This window comes from Chiloscyllium punctatum, chromosome 42 (assembly GCF_047496795.1).
Source record: "Chiloscyllium punctatum isolate Juve2018m chromosome 42, sChiPun1.3, whole genome shotgun sequence".
NCBI classification, from domain to species: Eukaryota; Metazoa; Chordata; class Chondrichthyes; order Orectolobiformes; family Hemiscylliidae; genus Chiloscyllium; species Chiloscyllium punctatum.
Window position 1 is genome coordinate 2,520,443 of NC_092780.1, and position 22,779 is coordinate 2,543,221.

Sequence of the window (22,779 nt, forward strand, 5' to 3'; positions counted from 1 at the left end):
CAGTTGGAGTACTGTGTGCAGTTCTGGTCGCCTCACTTTAGGAAAGATGTGGAAGCTTTGGAGAGGGTGCAGAGAAGATTTACCAGGATGTTGCCTGGAATGGAGAGTAGGTCGTACGAGGATAGGTTGAGAGTTCTCGGCCTTTTCTCGTTGGAACGGCAAAGGATGAGGGATGACTTGATAGAGGTTTATAAGATGATCAGAGGAATAGATAGAGTAGACAGTCAGAAACTTTTTCCCCGGGTACAACAGAGTGTTACAAGGGGGCATAAATTTAAGCTGAAGGGTGGAAGGTATAGGGGAGATGTCAGGGGTGGGTTCTTTACCCAGAGAGTGGTGGGGGTATGGAATGCGCTGCCCGTGGGAGTGGTAGAGTCAGAATCATTGGCGACCTTTAAGCGGCATTTGGATAGGTACATGGATGGGTGCTTAATCTAGGATAGAAGTTCGGCACAACATCGTGGGCCGAAGGGCCTGTTCTGTGCTGTATTGTTCTATGTTCTATGTTCTATTAGAGGAAGCAGGTTTAAGGAACTTCTTCACCCAGAGGGTTGTTAATCGATGGAATTCCTTGCCCAGGGAAGTAGTTAATGCTACTTCAGTAATCACTTTAAAAGCTAGGCTGGATACTTTTTTGAAAAATAAAGGAATTAAGGGATATGCTGAAAACACGGGTAAGTGAAGCTGAGTCCCTGAAAAGATTAGCTAAGACCTTATTGAGTGGTAGAGCAGGCTCGAAGGGCCAGATGACCTGCTCCTGCTCCTAGTTCTTATGTGCATATGTATCACAGTTGGTAACCCTATACTGTCGAAACTCAGTTCATTTTTGGCAGTATTGTTACCAATGCCAATTAAAGATTCTTTGCATACAGACCTTCAAGACTACTCTGCCATTCAACACGATTACAGTCAACTTGACCTTGGCCTCAGTTTCACTATCCAGCCTAATCTCCACAAGTCTTGACTTCCTAAAATCTATCTCAGCGTAGCACATATTCAATCATTCAGCTTGTACAGTTTCCTGAGCAGAACTTCCAAAGATTCAAATACCTCAACCAGTCTTTGTCACAATGTAACACATTTCCATAATTCTCTTAATTATTTACACTTCTAGTAATTTTCTTTTTCCCCAATTCAGCATATTTTCTGTCAACTCTTCCTTTCCATTTCTTGTCTAACTATTATTTACGCTGGAGGCTTTCCCTACATTTACCAGTTTTTGGTTCTTTTGCAGCTGTTTTATTTCTAAATTGTGTTAAGGTATTGTACCAGCCTAGTGCAAATGGAGCCCATACAGTTCCTTCCAACTGTGAAACAGAATCCTTGTTCAGACATGTGTTCACCACCCTTATCAGTCCAACAGCAATTTATATATGTCTCAGGTATAATCCTGAGATAATAATCATTGACATCCACTTTGTTAGTTTTATGCTTAAGGTTCCTGGTAGTTTCCAAACAATACCTCCTGCTCACTGCTCCATAAGATCTTGGTTCCAACACAGGTCACAAACATGGATCACAGCTACTGTATCCTCCCCCTCCCCCTCCAATACTCATAAGACCAGAAGATATAGGAGCAGAACTCAGTCATTCAGCCCATCAAATCTGCTCCACTGTTTGATCATTGCTGATATGTTTCTCAACCCCATTCTTCTGTCTTCTCCTCATAACCCTTAAACCCCTCACAAATCAAGACTTTAACTATCTCTCTTAAATACGTTTAATGACTTGGCCTCCACCGCCTTCTATGCATTGCGTTTCACAGATTAACCACCCACTGGCTAAAGAAATTCCCCAACATTTCAGTTCTAAAGCCTTGTCCCCTCATTCTGAGGATGTGTCCTTGGATCCTAGCGAATGGAAACGTGTTTTCCATGTCCACTCTATCCAGGCCTGTGAGTATTCTACAATTTTCAATCAGATACCCCTCCTCATCTAAACTCCATTCAGTACTGACCCGTAGTCCTCAACTGCTGCCCATATGACAAGCCTTTCATTCCTGGAATCATTCTTGTAAATCTCCTCTGAACTCTTTCCAAGGCCAGCACATCCTTATTTAGATACAGGGCCCAGGACTGCTCACAGTGTTGCAAATGCAGTCTGTACACACTATTAGGAGAAAATGAGGACTGCAGATTCTGGAGATCAGAGTTGAGAGTGTAGTGCTGGAAAAGGACGCAGGTCAGGGCTGATGAAGGGCTTATGCCCAAAACGCCGATTCTCCTGGTTCTTGGATGCTGCCTGACCTGCTGTGCTTTTCCAGCACCACACTCTTGCCCACAATATTATTCAGCCTCAACAGTAGATCCCTGCTGTTGTATTCTGGCATTTTCAAAATGAATTCTAGCGTTGCATTTGTCTTCCTAACTGCCATCTAAAACAGTATGTTAACTTTAAGAGAATCCTGAACTCAGACTCCTACGTCCCTTTGAGCTAGATTTCCAAAGGGTTTCACACTAAAAAAAAGTCTCCTATTCTTCCTACAAAAGTGCATAACCTCACATTTACGTACACCATATTCTTTGCTTCCTAGCCTACTCTCCTAACTTGTCCAAGTCTTTCTGCAGCGTTCCCTTTTCCTCAGGATTACCTCCATCTATCTTTGTATCATCTGTAAATTTGACAACAATGCCCTCAGTTCCTTCATCCAGATCATTAATGTATAACAAGAGTAGTTGTGTGCCTACCACTGACCATGTGGAACTCCACTAGTCAGCAGCTGCCATCCTGAAAATGACCCCTTTATCCCCACTCTCTGCCTTCTGCCAGTCAGCCAGTCCTCTGTCCATACCAGTACCTTGCCCCTAACACCATAGAATCTTATCTTATTTAGCATTCTTCTGTGTGGCATGTTTCTAACGTCTTCTGAAAATCCAATTAAATCACATGCACTGACTCTGCTTTATCAAACTTGTTTGTTACCTCTTCAAAACTTCTGACTGATTTGCAAGGCATATGTTCCCCTTGATGAAGTTGTGCTGACTCAGCCCTATTTTACCATGTACTTCCTCCAAGTACTCTGCAGTCTCATCCTTAATAATGGACTCTAAAATTGTACCAATGACTGAGGTCAATATAATCAGCCTGTAGTTCCACGTCTTCTGCTTCCCTCCCTTCTTAAACAGAGGTGTTACATTTGCCATTTTCCAGTGCTCTGGCATCCTTCCTGACTGCAGTGATTCCTGAAAAATCACCACCAATGCCTCCACAATCTCCTCACATATTTCCTTCAGAACTTTGGGGTGTAGTCCATCTGGTCCAGGTGTTCTAACCACCTTCAGACCTTACATCTTCCCCAGCATCTTCCTCTTCATGATGGCCACTACACTCTGCCCCCGACTCTCTTGAAGTTCTGATATGCTGCTGGTGCTTGCCACTGTGAAAACTAATACAAAGTACCTATTCAGTTCCTCTGCCATTTCTTTGTTCCCCATTACTACTTCTCCAGCCTCATTTTCCAGTGGTCCTATATGCTTTGCCTCTCCCTTACCTTTTACATATCTAAAAGAACTCTTGTAATTGTCTTTTATATTACAAGCTAGCTTACCCTCATATTTCATCTTCTCCCCTCTTATTGCTTTTTTAGTTAACCTGTGGTGGTTTTAAAGGCTTCCCATTAATCTTCACCACATTTGTGTTTGTTTACTTTTGCTTTTATGCTGTCCTGACTTCTCTTGTCAGTCATGAAGCCTCAGTTTTCCGTTCTTCCTTGGGATCAATTTCTGCTGTGCCTCCCAAATTTCCCCCAGAAAGTTTTGCCATTGCTGCTTCATCATCCTCCCTGCTAGGCTTCCTTTCCAATCAACTCAGACTAGCTCTTCCCACATGTTTTTGTAGTGACCTTTACTCAAGTGTAATGCTGTTACATCTGATTCCAGGTTCTCCCTCTTAAACTGCAGTGTGAATTCAATCATATTATGCTCATTGCCCCCTGGGGCATTAACTTGTGGGGTTGGATGGCCTGTTTTGTGCTCCAAATTCTCCTGACTCCAGCTGGGAATAAGCTATCATTAATGGCTCGGAACCTCAGAGGGCCAGTCTATCTAAAAACGATTCCAAAGGTAGATTGGATTTTGGCAGGCTTACACTGATAAATTACTGTCAATTAAAGTCTGCCTCATAATTATACAAGACTTTTGTTCGATTGTTTTGCAGATGTTAAATCTGTTGTGAAAGAATCATTGGCGCATATATTCATTATGTTACCAAAACCTTTTTAATAATAGTTTTAAAAATTGCCATTTATTAATTTACTGTGTTGTTTGAAGTCGGTTTCTGTGTCTACAGTTACTATCTTATGTACTTCTGTGGGGTCACGGCAATCATGTCACTTTAGGTTGAATAAAAACCGAAAGAATTGCGGACACTGGAAATTAGAAAATAAAAACAGAAATTGCTCCGCATGTGTGACAGCACCTGAGAAGTGAAATCAGAGTTAATGTTTCATGTCCAATGACTCTTCCTCAGAACAATTGTTGATGTTGTTTGAATAAATCAACTTTCTCCAGTCTTCTCTTACAAAATAACTCTCTGAGCAGTAGTACTCTCTGTTGTAGATTAGATTAGATTACTTACAGTGTGGAAACAGGCCCTTCGGCCCAACGAGTCCACACCGCCCCGCCGAAGCGCAACCCACCCATACCCCTACATCTACCCCTTACCTAACACTACGGGCAATTTAGCATGGCCAATTCACCTGACCTGCACATCTTTGGACTGTGGGAGGAAACCGGAGCACCCGGAGGAAACCCACGCAGACACGGGGAGAATGTGCAAACTCCACACAGTCAGTCGTCTGAGGCGGGAAATGAACCCGGGTCTCTGGCGCTGTGAGGCAGCAGTGCTAACCACTGTGCCACCGTGCCGCCCAGTACTGTACTGGTAACTGGGGAGTTGATTCGGAATTTACTGAAGCTGGCATATTTAAGAAGTTTCCAGATTTGAGCAGCAGCTAGCAGCACTATGTTACTGAACTCATCTGGAAAAAAAAGTGAAGTGAGAAGGACTGCCTTTGACAGCAAGGCAGCATTTTGCAGACTGCTGCATCAAGGAGCAAAGGAACCCTAGCAAAACTGGAGAGAACGGGAAGCAGCGTGAAAATTCTATGCTAGTTGGACTCATAGCTGAAACAAAAGAAGATGGTTATAGTTGCTTGGGGTCAGTCATTTCAGCTGCAGAACATCTCTGTAGGTATTCATCAGGATGGTGTCCTAAGCCCAATTGCTTCATCAATGTCCTTCCCTCCTTCATAACGTCAGAAGTGGGGATGTTCACCGATGATTATACAATGTTCAGCACCATTTGCAACTCCTCAGATACTGAAGCAGTCCATCTCCAACTGCACAAACATCCGAACAATATCCATGTTAGCAAGTAACATGCCACACAAGTGCCTGGCAATTACCTTTTCCAATCAGAGAGTATGTAGCCACCTCCCCTTTAAATTCAATGGCATTACCATTTCTGAACTCACCATTTTCAACAGTCTGGGATTACCATTGACCAACAACGGAACCGGACTAGCCATATAAACATAGTGGTTACAAGAGCAGGTCAGAGACTGGGAATTCTGTGCTAAGAAACTCACTTCAAAATCCACAACCACTTCTATCTAGAAAAGCAAGGGCAGCACATACATCGGGTCACCACCATCTGCAACTTCCACTTCAAGTCACTCACTGTACTGACTCAGAAATATATCAATGTTCCTTCAGTTTCACTGGGTCAAAATCCTGGAATTTTCTTCCTGATGGTACGTGAGCATACTTAAACCACCCCTGATACAGCATGTACTGGTTCAACGCAGCTCACCACCACATGCCCAAGGGCAACTAGAAATAGGCAACAAATATTAGCCCTGCTTTTGACACTCAAGTCTCGTGAACCAACAGAAAAATCCTGACATCTATCATCTAGCTCGGACCTCATCCCATTCATTCATCCATCCTATGGTCACACACACTATATTGGCACCTGGGCTTCGACTTGAGAAGTCTTATCTTTATTATCAAATCCACCCATGTCATTGTCCTTCCTACCACAACAATGTCCATGAATCCCGCACCCCCTGACATTTCTCCAGTCCAGTGCATCCTTGTTTTGAGTTGTTCCACCATTGACAGCCATGGCTTCAGCTGCCTGGGTGCTAAGCTCTGGAATTCTTTCCCCCAGGCTCTCGGGCTCTCTACTTCTCTCTCCTCCTTTAAGACACTGCTTAAAAAACCTACTTCTTTCAACAAGCCTTTGATCACCTACTAATACCTCCTTACATGGCTCATTGTCAAATTTGGTTAGATATTGCTTCTGTAAAGTTTCCCGGGGTGGAAAGTAGTGTATAAATGTAACCTGTTGTTGGCTGCAAGATTAACAGATTGAGGCTATGCAGCAGGAAATTTGCACAAGAATCTTCAACATGCCCAGGTTCAATGAGGACTGTTTGTCTGTGTACTGAAACTAAAAATCTGATGCCTTTTTAAAGGGCATTGCTGTGTGAAGAATGTGAAAAGCATTGCCTGAGCATGTTGGCAGTACAGCTCGGATTAATCTTATCTCCTAAAGTGGAGTTGCATTTTGTCAGATTCCACCCACGGAAACACACCTTACTTTTCTATCAGGAGTTTGATTACAGTTTTGTGTTTCTCTCTCATTTCTTCACCTGCAGCATTAACACCTGCAGTGACAGACCTCACCCCAATCATCCATCTCCATAGTTAACCTGGACACTTGAGTGCAATAGACGAGTGCACTGTGGGAGCTATCACCGAATAAGCCCCCAATGCATCTCATCCTTGCTTTCCAGTAGAATAGCAACAGGAACACTGAGCACGATGGGGCTAGAGAGGATAGACAATTTGACATTATTTTTGTATAAGATGTCACAGTGTTAAACTTTATCCTTTTAAATGGTGGGTCAGCATTTATTACATTTATCCCTGGGGTACCGCAGGGATCCGTGCTGGGACCGCAGCTTTTTACAATATATGTAAATGATATAGAAGATGGTATCAGCAATAACATTAGCAAATTTGCTGATGACACAAAGCTAGGTGGTAAGGTGAAATGTGATGAGGATGTTAGGGGATTACAGGGTGACCTGGACAAGTTAGGTGAGTGGGCAGATGCATGGCAGATGCAGTTTAATGTGGATAAATGTCTGGTTATCCACTTTGGTGGCAAGAACAGGAAGGCAGATTACTACCTCAATGGTATCAAATTAGGTAAAGGGGCTGTTCAGAGAGATCTGGGTGTTCTTGTCTACCAGTCAATGAAGGCAAGCATGCAGGTACAGCAGGTCGTGAAGAAGGCTAATAGCATGCTGGCCTTCATAACAAGAGGGATTGAGTATAGAAGCAAAGAGGTGCTTCTGCAGCTGTACAGGGCCCTGGTGAGACCACACCTGGAGTACTGTGTACAGTTCTGGTCTCCAAATTTGAGGAAAGACATTCTGGCTATTGAGGGTGTGCAGCGTAGGTTCACGAGGTCAATTCCTGGAATGGCAGGATTGCCTTACACTGAAAGACTAAAGCGACTGGGCTTGTATACCCTTGAGTTTAGAAGACTGAGAGGGGATCTGATTGAAACGTATAGGATTATGAAAGGACTGGACACTCTGGCAGGAGGGAACATATTTCCGTTGATGGGGGAGTGCCGAACCAGAGGACACAACTTAAAAATACGGGGTAGACCATTTAGGACAGAGATGAGGAGAAACTACTTCACCCAGAGAGTGGTGGCTGTGTGGAATGCTCTGCCCCAGAGGGCAGTGGAGGCCCAGTCTCTGGATTCTTTTAAGAAAGAATTGGATAGAGCTCTTAAAGATAGTGGAGTCAAGGGGTATGGAGACAAGGCTGGAACAGGATACTGATTAGGAATGATCAGCCATGATCATATTGAATGGCGGTGCAGGCTCGAAGGGCAGAATGGCCTACTCCTGCATCTATTGTCTATTGTCTATTGTCTACTCTTCTCTAAATTCAGTACAGAAGGTCGTGGTGAGCTGCCGTCTTGAACTGCTGTAGCCATATGCTGTATATACACCCACAATTCCCTTTAGGATGGAATTCCAGTTTTTTGACCCAGTGACCCTGAAGGAACAGTGATATAGTACAGTACAGTACAGGCCCTTTGGCCCACAATGTTGTGCCGAGCATTTACAGTATCTTAATCTAAGATCAACCTAACCTAAACACCCCTCAATTTACTACCTTCCATGTGCTTGTCCAGCAGTTACTTAAATGTCCTTAATGTCTCTGACTCTACTACCAGGGCTGGCAGTGCATTCCATGCACCCACCACTCTCTGTGTACTAACCTACCTCTGGCATCTCCCCTATACTTTCCTCCAATCACCTTAAAATTATGACCCCTCATGATAGCCATTTCTGCCCTGGAGAAAAAGTCCTTGGTTATCTTCTCTCTCTAAGCCTCTCATTATCTTGTACACCTTTATAAAGTCACCTCTCTTCATTCTTCTCTCCAGTGTGAAAAGCCCTAGCTCCCTCAACCTCTCTTCATAAGACATGCCCTCCAATTCAGGCAGCATCCTGGTAAATCTCCTCTGCACCCTCTCTAAAGCATCTACATCCTTCCTATAATGAGGTGACCAGAACTGGACACAATATTCCAAGTGTGGTCTAACCAGGGTTTTATAGAGCTGCAGCAAAACCTTGCGGCTCTTAAACTCAATCCCCCGTTAATGAAAGCCAAAACACCACACGCCTTCTTAACAACCCTATCAACTTGGGTGGCAACTTTGAGAGATCTATGTACGTGGACCCCAAGATCCCGCTGTTCCTCCACACTGCCAAGAATCTGTCTTTAAACCTGTATTCACCATTCAAATTCAACCTTCCAAAATGAATCACATAGTATTTAACCAAGTTGAACTCCATCTGCCACATCTCAGCCCAGCTCTGCATCCTGTCAATGTCTTGTTGTATCCTGCAATAGCCCTTAACACTAGCTACACCACCGACCTTTGTATCATCGGCAAACTTACAAGCCACCCTTCCACTTCTTCATCCAAGTCATTTATAAAAACTACGAACAGCAGAGGCCCAACAATAGATCCCAGCAGGACACCACTGGTCACCGGCCTCCAGGCGGAATGCTTTCCATCCATTATCACTCGCTGTCTTCTTTCAGCCAACCGATTCTGTATCCAGACAGCCAAACTTCCCTGTATCTCATACCTTCTAACTTATTCCTGATGAAGGTCTTTTGCCCGAAACATCAATTTTCCTGCTCCTCGGATGCTGCCTGACCTGCTGTGCTTTTCCAGCACCACTCTGATCTAAACTCTGGTTTCCAGCATCTGCAGTCCTCACTTTTGCCTATGATGGGGACCCTTATCAAATGCCTTACTGAATCCAAGTACCCCACATCCACTGTTTGACCTTCGTCAACTTGTCTCGTCACATCCTCAAAGAACTCAATAAGGCTTATGAGGCATGACCTGCCCCTCACAAAGCCACGCTATCTTTAATCAAACTATGTTTATCTAAATAGTTATAGATCCTGTCTCTCAGAATCCTTTCCAGTACCTTGCTTACCACAGACATAAGACTGACTGGTCTGTAATTCCCAGGGATTTCCCTATTCCCTTTCTTGAACAAAGGAGCAACATTCGCCTCCCTCCAATCATCCGGTACTACTCCCGCGGAGAGTGAGGATGCAAAGATCATTGCCAGAGGCTCAGCAATCTCACTCCTCACTTCCTGTAGTAACCTTGGATATATCTGGTCTGGCCCTGGCCCTGGGAAAGCAAGGATCTGGCACAGCTTTAGAGGATTATATCTATCTTGATGCTTACCAGAATTTCTAACACATCCTCCTTTCTTAATATCAATCTGTTCAAACCTATTGACCTGGTCCACTGTGTTCTCACAATGAACAAGGTCCCTCTCTCTAGTGAATACTGAAGCAAAAAACTCATTTAGGCCCTCCCTTATCTCTTCAGACTCCAGACACAAGTTCCCTCCATTATCCCTGATCGGTTGTAGCCTCTCTCTGATCATTCTCTTATTCCTCACATAAATGCAGCACACCTTTGGGTTTTCCCTAATCCTTCCCAACAAGGTTTTTGTGTGCCCCCTCCTAGCTCTCCTCAGTCTATTTCCTAGCTACCCTGTAATCCTGTAAAGCTGTGCCAGATCCTTGCTTCCTCAATCTTAAGTCAGTTTCCTTCTTCCTCTTGACGAGAAGCTCCTCTTGACATCCAAGGTTCCTTCACCTTCTCATTCCTTGCCTGTCTCAGTGGGACAAAGTTATCCAACACTCGTAACAAGTGCTCCTTAAACAGCCTCCACATTTCTGTTGTGCATTTCCCGTAGAACGATTGTTCCCAATTTCTCCTCCACAGCTCCTGTCTAATAGCGGTATAATTTCCCCTCCCCCAATTAAATACCTTCCCATACTGTCTGCTCCTGTCCCTCTCCAAGGCTATGGTGAGGGTGAGGCAGTTATGGTCATTGTCACGAAATGCTCTCCCGCCAAGAGATCTGACACCTGACCTGGCTTGTTGTCTAGCATGAAATCCAATATGGCCTCAGCCCTAGCTGGCCTATCTACATACTGAGTTAGGAATCCCTCCTGGACATACCTGACAAAATCGGCTCCATCTAGACCATATGCGCTAAAGAGATTCCAATCAAGCTGGGAAAGTTGGAGTCACCCATAACAACAACTCTGCTACATCTGCACCTTTTCAAGATCTGCTGTCCAACCTGTTGTTGTTTCAGCAGCAGGAAGTGTGGGAGTGTTGGGCAGGAGGCTGTCGAGAGGCCATGAGCTCACATAATTGGGTGGTTGCTTTAACCGAAACACTACTCGGGTGGTGTCTCTCACCCATCCTCCTTCTCAGAACTAAACAAAAGTTCTGTGCGTTGGTTGGTAAGTGATAAGTGTTTTCCTTCATGTTTCATTTTTTCAGCGGTCTATTTGGGAATTTAGAATAGTGAGAACGGAAGTTAGGGCAGTTGAATGTTCCTCCTGCAGTATGTGGGATGTAACCGTCACCTCTAGTGTCCCTGCTGACTTCATTTGTGGGAATTGCACCCAACTCCAGCTCCTTGAGAACTGTGTTAGGGATCTGGAGTTGGAGCTGGATGAACTTCGGATCATTCAGGAGGCAGACGGGGTTATTGAGATAAGTTACAGGGAGATAGTTACTCCACAGCCACGTGAAGAAGGTAAATAGGTTACCGTCAGGGGCAGGAAAGGAAACTGGCAGACAGTGCAGGACTCTCCTGTGGTGGTTCCCCTCAACAACAAGTATACCATTTTGGATACTGTTAGGATGGGGGAGGAGGAGCTTAGCCAGGGGTAAGCAACGGTCACTTCATTCCTGATGTAGGGCTTTTGCCCGAAACATTGATTTTCCTGCTCCTTGGCTGCCGCCTGACCTGCTGTGCTTTTACAGCACCACTGTAATCTAGACTCTGATTTCCAGCATCTGTAGTCCTCACTTTTGCCACAGGTCTCTGGTGCAGAGTCTTCACCCTACAGGTGAAGACTATCCTGGTTGTAGAGGCCCCAACTTGCCCAGAAAGAGCTCCAATTATCCAAGATTCCAAAGCCCTCCCACCTACAGCACCCCTGCAGCCACGTGTTCATGTCCCCACTCTCCCTGTTCCTTGCTTCACTAGCACGTGGTACCAGCAACAAACCAGAGATAACAACTCTGTTTGTTCTACTTCTAAACTTCCACCCTAGCTCCCTGAATTTCTGCCTTAGATCCCCACCTTTCTTCTAACCTATGTCATTGGTGCCTATGTGGACCACAACTTGGTACTGCTTCCCCTGCCCCTCAAGGATTCCGAAAACACAATCACCTGGGAGGCAACAAACCAATCGTGAATCTCTCTCATTCCCACAAAACTTCCTATCTGTCCCCCTAACTATAGTGTCTCCAATGGCTAAAGCTCTGTAGAAAATACAGAGTTTCAGGATTGAAGGTGATTTAGCGGTTTGGATCAGAAATTGGCGAGCTGAAAGAAGACAGCGGGTGGTGGTTGATGGGAAATGTTCATCCTGGAGTTCAGTTACTAGTGGTGTGCTACAAGGATCTGTTTTGGGACCACTGCTGTTTGACATTTTTATAAATGATCTGGATGTGAGCATAGAAGGATGGTTAGTAAATTTGCGGATGACACTAAGGTAGGCGAAATTGTGGATAGCGCCGAAGGATGTTGTGGGTTACAGAGGGACATAGATAAGATGCAGAGCTGGGCTGAGAAGTGACAAATGGAGTGTAATGCAGAAAAATGTGAGGTAGTTCACTTCAAAAGAAATAACAGGAATGCAGACTACTGAGCTAATGGTAAAATTCTTGGCAGTGTAGATAAACAAAGAGATCTCGGTGTCCAGGTGCATAAATCCCTGAAAGTGGCCACCCAAGTTGATAGGTTGTTAAAAAGGCATACGGTGCGTTGGCGTTTACTGGTATGGGCATTGAGTTTAGGGACCATGAGGTCATGCTGCAGCTGTACAAGTCATTGGTAAGGCCGCACCTGGAGTATTGCCTACAGTTCTGGTCACCGCATTATAGGAAGGGTGTAGAAGCTTTGGAAAGGGTTCAGAGGAGATTTACTAGGATGTTGCCTGGTATGGAAGGAAATTCTTACAAGGAAAGGCTGAGGGAACTGAGGCTGTTTTCATTGGAGAGAAGAAGTTTGAGAGGTGACTTAATCGAGACATATAAGATAATCAGAGGGTTAGATAGGGTGGATAGTGAGAGCCTTTTTCCTCGGATAGTGAAGGCTAACACAAGGGGACATAGCTTTAAATTGAGGGGTGATAGATTTAGGACAGATATCGGGGTAGTTTCTTCACTCAGAGATTAGTAGGGTGTGGAATGGCCTGCCTGTAGCAGTAGTGGACTCGCCAACATTAGGGGTATTTAAATGGGCATTGGACATACATATGGATAGTAATGGAACGGTGTCGGTTAGATGGGCATCAGATTATTTTCACAGGTCGGCGCAACATCGAGGGCCGAAGGACCTGTACTGCGCTGCAACATGCTATCTTCTATGTTCTATCTCTCTACAGCTATAGAAAACACTGCACATATTTCCATGTATCTGCTCCATTGTCCTGCATGGCAGAGGCCGTGGGTTTGGAAGATGCTGTCAGAGGATCCTTACTTTCCCCTCAAAGCCACATTCCATCCTACTTGGAAGTATATTGCTATTCCTTCAGTGTGTGGGGTCAAAATCCTGAGGACATTGTGCGTCAACCCACACTAGGTGGACTGCAGCAGTTCAAGAAGGCAGCTCACCACTGTAGAGATGGGCAATAAATCTGACCAGCCAGTGACATTCACATCCACAAATGAGTTGGTGCAGTGCATTAGTAGATGGCATATGATGTAAATGTAAATGATAGCCATTGTATCATTGGCAAATGGAATGAATATTGGAGATGGTAGATGGGACGCTAAATGGCTGCTTTGTCCTGGGTGGTGTCAAGCTTCTCGAGTGTTGTTGAAACTGCATTCATCTGGGCAAGTGGGAAGTATTCCATCACACTCCTGACTATGCCTTGTAGGTGATGGATAGGCTTTAAGGAGTCCAGAGGTGAGTTACTTGCTGCACGATTCCTAGCCTCCGATCTCCTCTTGTAGCCAGAGTATTTATATGGCTAGTCCAGTTCCATTTCTGCTCAATAGTAACCCCAGGATGAGTGGGGATTTAGTGATGGTAATGCCATTGAATGCAATTTTTGGAATCTGTCTTGTTGGAGAATGTCATTGCTTGGTGCTTAAGTGGTGTGAATGGTTTTGGAAAGGCTATGGCCACAGTCTTAGATCTTAGTTACAATCGGTATGTTAACTAGCTAGAGCTGAACCACCCTCTTTGTAAATAGGCCCATCTTTGACTCGGAGCTGAGATTGTAATCAGTTATCAACATTAACACTAAGATTGACCATCTAGGTATCAGGCTCATGAATGGCATCAGGCTGCATCTGCAGACCGCCCCATTGCTCTCTTCACACTCATTCACTCAGAGCCTGCCTAGATGCTCACAGAATCCCTGCCTTGCCTTGCCTTGCTTTACTATACTTTGCCTTGTCTTTTGGCCTTTGTCCCTTCAGCCATCCTTTAAAGGTCATGGTACTTCTGTCTTGCCGTGGTTGTTGTAATGCTGCACCGTACTATGTCAGTCTCCTATCCATAGTGTGTGCCAGTAAACACACTGCTTATGCTTCAATCAAATGGCCATATCTCAAACCTGATGGAGATTAGCTCTCTGTAGAGTTGGGGGTGGCGGGGTGTTGTCAGTCGGGGGCCTGGTACAATCAGCCAGGAGCAGTGAATGATCTCAGTCCAGGGACTTGAGCATAATCAGTCACCGCTGGGGAAGTCGGGATCAGGGTTCACTCTCACTACGGTCCAGGGAGTGCACCATAGGTAGTCCTGCAGCTCCAGTAAAAACAGTCAGAGATTCACAGTTCATCAATTAGGGATCTTCACAGAGAGTGGTTGGGTATCTGGTCGGTCATCACATGGGGATGTCATCCACATTGTTCAGAGTTGGGGGTGAGGAGGGATTAGAGAATGGACATTTCTGGGGATTAGCAGCATGACTACCATTGCAGGCTATCAGGAGACACTGCTGACTGTGATCTAATAAAACTAGTAAATGGTTCTTTATAAATTTTGAGTCACTTTTAGTGATTTTAAATCAGGTTTGCCTCTGGTGATGGATCGGGCCAGTCTTAATAATGATGTTTCTGTGATAAACTCAGTTTCTGCTGTATTTTTAATTTGGATATTGGTGTCACTGGCTAACTAGTATTCATTGCTCCATCCTTAAATATTCTTTTACACAAAGAATTAAAAACATGTATTATATTGCCCTCGCATTCATGGAGATTTTACACTGTTTGCAAATGAATTATATCAGAGAGTTCAACAATAAACTAACCAGCACAATATCAAACAAAGTTATGCAACTTATGCAGCTGTCTTGATTACGTTCATTGTGGTAATACTATGCCCCTATGTCTCAGTTCTCTTGTTCTCTCTCAATTTCCCTCCAGGGGAACCAGTGTGAGAGAGTTAGCAAAAACACATTATTTCTTGGCTCTGACACTTAAACAAATGTAGTCACTAAACAAGTTCTAACCAAGACTGAGGCAACTGATGACTTTTAAAAGTTCAATGGCAATTGTCAACGCCAAAGCAGCTGTTTAAACTACTTCAGGGAGCGTATTTTGTAAGGAAGGCTGCCATACTTAAATTCGGGAAACAAAAAAAGCACTTTAATGTTTAGAATTAAATGCTTAAACATTAGCTTCAGATTGAAGATTGGAAAATTCAAAACCATAAAGCTATGTTGAAACGGAGGTGTAAATTTCATGTTAGTCACAATATCCTCCTTACCTGTGAACCATACGGCTATGACCGTGTAATCTAGTTTGTCTTAATTTCCAGTAGAAGTAAACATTCCTGTGATGAAAGAAAAACTAGGGAGTTCTTCCCAGTGGCCTGACCAAACCTTATTCTTCAACCAACAACACTTTAGGAACATCTCAATCTGGTCATGATTTCACTTCTGCTAGGAATTATGCTCAAATTTTCCTGTGTGTTTTCCATGCCTTTGAAAAGTAATAATGCTTCAAAAACATTTAAAGCCCTCTTAAAAACACTAGCCCCTAACACAGCTTGTGAGAAAAGCAAATCCAATTCCACGTGACTAATTTGATAAAGGATATAATTCCCCAAGCAGTAGCAATTTCCTGACAGTTCTTTGTGTCCACACTAGGTGTTGAGATGCTAATTCATAAAACATATTCTTCAAGCTTTGCCCTTTTATCAATGGCTTTGGTACCTCCTTAACTCCTTAAATGAACATAGCTGTCTATCACAAGATCTTGCAAGAGATTAATGTGACTCATAATAAAATGATATTTCATCCTGACTGTAATAACTGGAAAATCAGATTTCAAACAATGTTTTTCTGGAAGTCAGTGTCATGGCTATCATGAGACTGTTTACTCTAAAGCTGCTGGACCTGCTGTGCTTTTCCAGCACCACTCTAATCTTGACTCTAATCTCCAGCATCTGCAGTACCCACTTCTACCTATTCTGTAAAGCTGATCATATGGAGCCTTTCCTTGCTGCTGGTATATGCCTTCCATGAGATGTGACCAAGGCTAAAGAGCACTTCCACCATTTACAGCAGGAGAGTGGGGAAGGAGCACCTAAACCTATCAGACTGAAGCTTAACCCCCACCCTGGATGCCCTGATGGTGCCATCCTGCATTCATATGCAGCTGCTTGCTTTGCGCTCGCACACTGTCTGAGTTCAGTGTTCAGACAGGGTTATGTTGGGAATGCCACCTCTGGCTCAGTGCTTACTCTGTCTGAACCAGGTGGCCATCCACATCAATGTTTATTTTCAAAACTATGTTCAAGTCTGCACTTGCCAGACTGACTGAAATGGAGTTTGAACCCTTCGCTTCCAGTCTAAGGCGTGAGAGCACCAGAACTGAGCCCAATCCTCAATTCAGGCATCATGTTCAAAGAGTTTTGAGAAGATTTGTAGCTCAGGTTGAGGTTCTGGATGTAGGTTTGCTCGCTGAGCTGGAAGGTTCATTTCCAGATGTTTCATCACCATACTGGGTAACATCAAAGGTGAGCCTCTGGATGAAACACTGGTGGTATGGCCCATTATTTATTTATTTATTTACACATAAATAAAAAGTGGGCCATACCACCAGTGCTTCATCCAGAGGCTCACTGAAGATGTTACCAGGTATGGTGATGAAACATCTGGAAATGAACTTTCTATCTCAGCAAGCAAACCTACATCCAGAACTGTGCTTAATTTCCACTGGAGGAGGATAAGAATCAGAAAAACGAGAGGAATGTTCACAGCCAATATTGTTGAATTGTCACAAGAAACCATAGAAACAATATAACTTTTATTTTGTAATTCAACATTATATTAATAAATATAGATTCCACATCTCAACAACTGTATTTCATTTCCATTGCAATAACAATAAGACATTACAATTGAACAATACAATAGAATTCAGATTTGCATTACATTATACCCATTGCAAGCAGATGTGCAAGAAAAGCAAGGTTAGAATCTGGATGTCCGTTCCACCAGATGGACAATAATAGCACCCCAAAGATCGATCCTGGAGCTCCCAGTCACAGCCTTTCAGGATCTGTTCCCAGTGAGAGCACTCTGAGATTCACGCTGTGCTGATTGGGACCATGGGATACAGGGTTTCAATCCTGTTCATGATTCATTGAGAAATATTCACTTTTGTATTAGGAAGCACCTCTGAGTTTTCTCCAAAATGCACATTGATTGGCTGAGTCTGGCTCCTAAAGTAGAAATCTGGTTGTGATTTATTCATCTCCAGTAAATTAAGCCACAAATGTCATCCTAGGACCATGTCAAATGCTAAGATTAGTTTGACTTCACAGTAAATTTCTATACAATTCACCCTCACACCGCCAGGACAGGGATAGCACAGAGTTAGATACAAAATGAAGCTCCTTCTGCAGTGTCCCCATCAAACATTTCCAAAACAGAGACAGCACAGGTTAGATACAGAGTAAAGCACCCTCAACACTGTTCCCATCAAACACTCCCATGAAAGGGACAGCATGAGGTTTGATAGAGCAAAGCACCCTCTACACTGTCCCCATCAAACACTCCCAGGACAGAGACAGCACACGGATTGATACAGAGTAAAGCTCTGTCTATGATATCCTATTAATCTTTTCTCTGTTTCATTTCCATTTACCCTGAACTTGTGATCCAGGCGTGACACTGGACAGCTATTCTTACCTCAGTCCCTTGGACACAGAGAACAGAAAACAAAAAGGAAAAAGTTAATTATAGACATGTTTTGCAATTGTTTCAACTGGGAAATGATTCTGACATATAATGAAATAAACTACACCTAACAGTCTAACACAGTTTACTCACCCACATGCATAATGCACACTAAAACCAAAAAAGGCTGGAGATCACAGCAGGTCAGGCAGCATCCACAGAGAGAGAGAGCAAGCTAATGTTTCGAGTCTAGATGACTCTTCATCAGAGCTCTGAAGAGTCATCTAGACTTGAAACGTTAAGCTTCCTTTCTCTCCGTGGATGCTGGCTGACCTGCTGAGACCCCCAGCATTTTTTGTTTTCGGGACAGATTTCAACATCTGCAGTAATTTGCTCCTGCGTAGTCCATGCCTTGGATTTGTATCAATTATCTCAATTCCTGAGTGACACCATGTGACAGGGAATGTTAACAGTCTGTGGAATCAAAAGCTTCACAGATCAAAATTCATCCTCTCGGTGCATCTGATTTACCAGCCAATTCTTATTTGTGTTTAAAACTCCCTCATGTTGGAAATGATGATTTGTGGCAATACCTCACTGGAGCCTGCTTTTGCTTGGTCCTGAACCATAAAGCGACTTGTGTATTTGCCTTGCAGCCATGTTACTGTGTATGATACCACTCCATTGTGTAGTCACTAACTTACACTAAATAAAAATCAGGCCATTGCGATCTGCACAGAGCCTGGACACTGTCACAGAGCAATCATTTTTATTGTTCAATGGGAGATAAAATCTGGAAATCTCACGTCCAAAAAAAATTAAGGCTGAGTATCAATTGGAAGTTTCAATAGAAGAGAGATTTGTAGGTATTTTAGGGGTAATAAATATTGTGGAACATAAGTGTGTGGATGAAATTAGGATTCACACCAGCCATGATCTGATTGGTTAATGAAAAGGGCTGAGTAGCCTCCTACTGTTGCTATGAGAATTCAGTGAAGATGATTTAGCTCCAGACTTAGGTTCTCAGTTCTAATTGCTGGCAAGTGCGCTCCCTTCTAGAATTCTGCAGGTTTGAACAACAGAGGAAGGACAGTGCCAAGGATGCAATAGCTCTCATTGCTAACTAGTCTGTTATTCCTCAATGTCCAGACTCTTGCATGAACGACTGTCTTCTGCTGTAAATAGCGGGCAGTTGCAGTCTCCTATGGAGCTATACCTAGGGAGGACCATACGTACTGCCATGGAGAGCTAATCAGCCTCTGATAGAGTCATAGAGTCCTACAGCGCAGAGACAGGCCCTTTGGCCCAAACCGGTCTATGCCAACCAAAATGTCCATCCACACTAACCCCATTTCCCTGCACTTAGCCCCTTTCCTTCTAACCCTTTCCTATCCATGTATTTGTCCAAATGCCTTTTAAATGTTGTTACTGTACCACTTCTGCTGGCAACTTATTCCAGATCCGTACCACCCTCTGAGTAAAAAAGTTGCCCCTCAGGTTCCCTTTCATTCTTGCCCTTCTAACCTTAAACTGATGCCCTCAAATCCACTATTCCCTGACCCTGGGAAAAAAGACTGAGTGCACTCACCCTATCCATGCCTCTCATGATGTTAAACACTTCTATATGATCCCCCTCTCAGTCTCCTGCTTGTCCAACCTCTCCTTATAATTCAGTCCCTTGAGCCCTGGCTACATGCTTATAAATTTCTTCTGCACCCTTTCCAGTTTAATAAATCCTTCCAATAGCAGCATGACCAAAACAGAATACAATACTCCAAGTGCAGCCTCACCAATGTCCTGTGCAATTGCAACATAACTTCTCAACTTCTATGATCAATGCCCTGACTGATGAAGGCCAGTGTGCCAAAGCCTTCTTCATTGCCCTAATGTTATAATGAAAAAAAATTCACACTGACTATCCATCTTGCACATAGAAACATGCCCTTACTGCCCAGTCCCATCCCCATATAACTACAACCACTCCCATCACCCCACTCTCCCACCCACTCATTACCACCCCCTCCACCCCAACCCTCACAACCCCACCAATCCCCAGACCCCAACTCCCCACACCCGTAACCCCACCCTCCACCCGCAACCCCAACACCCCCACCTTCCTCACTCCCATAACCCCACCCTTCAAACTCACTCATCATCACCTCTGCACCACCCCCACCTCCATAACTCCACCCAAACCTGCTCATCACCATCCCCCCACCTCCCTACAGCCCACATTCCAATGTACTCATCACCAGCCTCTCCACTCGCATCGTGTAACCCTGTTCACTCCAGCCTCCCACCTCCCTCACTCTACAACCCTATCCCAACCTCAGCCATGCATCTGCATTCCCCAACCCGCTTATTTCTACCCCCCACCCCAACAGCCCCTGAATTTAATTACCCCATGGTTTCACTGTATGCTATCTGGTAGCAAAGGGTTTTGGGAGAAAGCAGCAACAGGGGACTGAGTTGGAAGACCAACCATGATCGTATTGAATAGCAGGGTGAGCTCAAAGGGCCAACTGGCCTACTTCTCCTATTTCTATGCTTCTGTAGTGGAACAAAGCTTAGTCTGTGTATCAGGGAGAAGCAGCCAGGTTGGCAGTGAACAAGTATCTTAGGGATGGGCAGGAAATTTGAACCAGTATTGTCCACACCCCATGATCACTTTTATTTTTAAATCAGGTGATTTAAAGCTGTGGTGGTTTTGCAGCTATTTAATTAGCTGGAACTATTTCATTTTTGCCCACACTTTGTAATTTCTCAGAAAAACCTTAGAATCTCTCACAGGCAGTGAATGTTGTTCTGAGGAACATGTGGCAGCTGTTTAATACACAGCAAGATCCCACATTCAGTACCAGATGAATAACCAGTTGATGTGCCTTTGGCAGTGATGGAGGCTGGAGCACCAGAAAATTTGGACTGTTCTTGAAATTGCATCAGATTAGTACAACAGGCTGTTAGGTTCCTCTGATGACTGTGCCACAATGGAGCTAGACTCCAGCGCTCCCTTCTGCTGATGGCGATGTGCCGAGCTCATACAAAAGTATAAAATAATATTGGGAAACAAGTCAATCCAAAATGTGGGTGTAGCTTACTTGGCCGAAAATGCAAGGAAGAGAAGGGAAGATGATGAATTAGAAATGGGTGAAACAGCAGGCAGCATGGTGGCTCAGTGGTTAGCACTGCTGCCTCACAGCACCAGAGACCGGCATTCAATTCCTGCCTCGGGCAACTCTCTGTGTGGAGTTTGCACATTCTCCCCGTGTCTGCGTGGGTTTCTTCCAGATGCTCCGGTTTCCTCCCACCATCCAAAGATGTGCAGGTCAGGTGGATTGGCCATGCTAAGTTGTCCATAGTGTTCGGGTGGAGGGGAATAGGTCTGGGTAGGTTGCTGTTCAGAGGGTTGGTGTGGACTTGTTGGGCCGAAGGGCCTGTTTCCTCACTGTTACTAATCTGGGAAGTCAAATAACAAGTGTTTTCCAAAATGTAAAGAATTTCTCCAGCAAAAGTAAGGTTTGTTTACAATAGTCCTTGTTGAATTTTTCTATATACTGATCTGTGTAGGCAACCAATCCTCATTTTAGATTAATGAGGGAGATCTCATAGAGATCCATGAAATTCTAACAGGATGAGCCAAGATAATTGCAGGAAGGATGTTCCTGATGACCAGGGAGTTCTGAACCAGGGGTCACAATCTAAGGATATGGGATAGGTCATTTAGCACTGAGGTGAGGTAAAATGTCTTTATCGAGAGAGTGATGAGCCTGTGGAATTCTATGCCACAGAAAGCAGTTGAGGCCAAAACATTGATTAAAGGGATCAAATGACATGGGGAGAAAATGGGAGTAGGCTATTGAGTTGGATGATCAACCACAATCATATTGAATGGTGGAGCAGGTTCGAAGGGCCGAATGGCCTACTTCTATTTTCTATGTCTCTAAGTTTCACTCAGTTCAGCAGGCAGTATCAACACTAATTCCCAACTCCCATTCATTGCAGAACCAAGAAGAGAGCAAGTCTCAAATCTGAACAACTTTGACAGGTAGATGTTGCTGATCTCAGACCAAGGAGACCCTGTGCCAATTTGAAAATGGCAGTAGACACAAGTCAACCTGGTTTGGCATCAAAACTGCCAGAAAAGGGTCTATGATGCTGAAAATGAACTTGTCTGTACTTTGACAGTTTACTAAATTACAGGTTGAGACTCAGTGAGTAGTACACATACCTCTGACTCAGCACTACATGTACCTCTGATTGAGTAGCTTGTGGGTTCAAGTCCTATTGGACAGTCCCAGTGCAGTATGAGGGACTGCTGTTCTTTTTTTTGGATGTAACATTAAACTGAAGCTTGTCTGCTGTCAGTTGGACCTGAAAGATCCCATGGCACTATTCCAATAAGAACAGGAGAATTCTTTCTCATGTTCTAGGTAATATTTAGCTGTACTTAACCAATTCCAGTAGAAAAGGTTATCTAGTCAGCATGGTATTGTACATAAAGTAGTTGCTTTGTACCTTACAGTAACCACATTTTGAAAGTACTTTCTGAGCAATAAAATGCTTCAAAGCATCTTGAAACATAAAGGTGGCAGTTAAAGTAATTCTTTCTTATATATTGCAAACCTGAGTGATTTGGACACCATGGCGGCTGATCATCACAAACTGTAGAAGACTCAGATCTCAAAACTGAAAATATATTTCTCTCAATGGTGCATTTTCCAAGAATGAAATGACCAGGTTATTACAAACCTTTAAAATGGCAGGAACCCATAAACTGCCAGTAGCAGCAGACCAGTGTTTTATTGGTTTACTGTCCTCTGCAATTATAGATAGACAAAATCCTGATTATTGTAATTTGATTCATTTCTCTGTTGGAATAGGATTGAAGAAAAGTCCATAAACATCACTTGGGCTGATCAATATCATAAATAGAATCTCCAAGTAAAAATATTGATCCCACAGAAAATAAATCACT

The 22,779-nt window shown here is 43.8% G+C and overlaps 1 protein-coding gene across 1 annotated transcript in view; it reads left to right on the forward strand.

Annotated features, from left to right (window-relative positions):
• The window catches only part of LOC140465633 (cholecystokinin-like), a 222,948-nt gene that overhangs the window by 10,085 nt on the left and 190,084 nt on the right, over positions 1 to 22,779 (forward strand). The window lies entirely within an intron of this gene.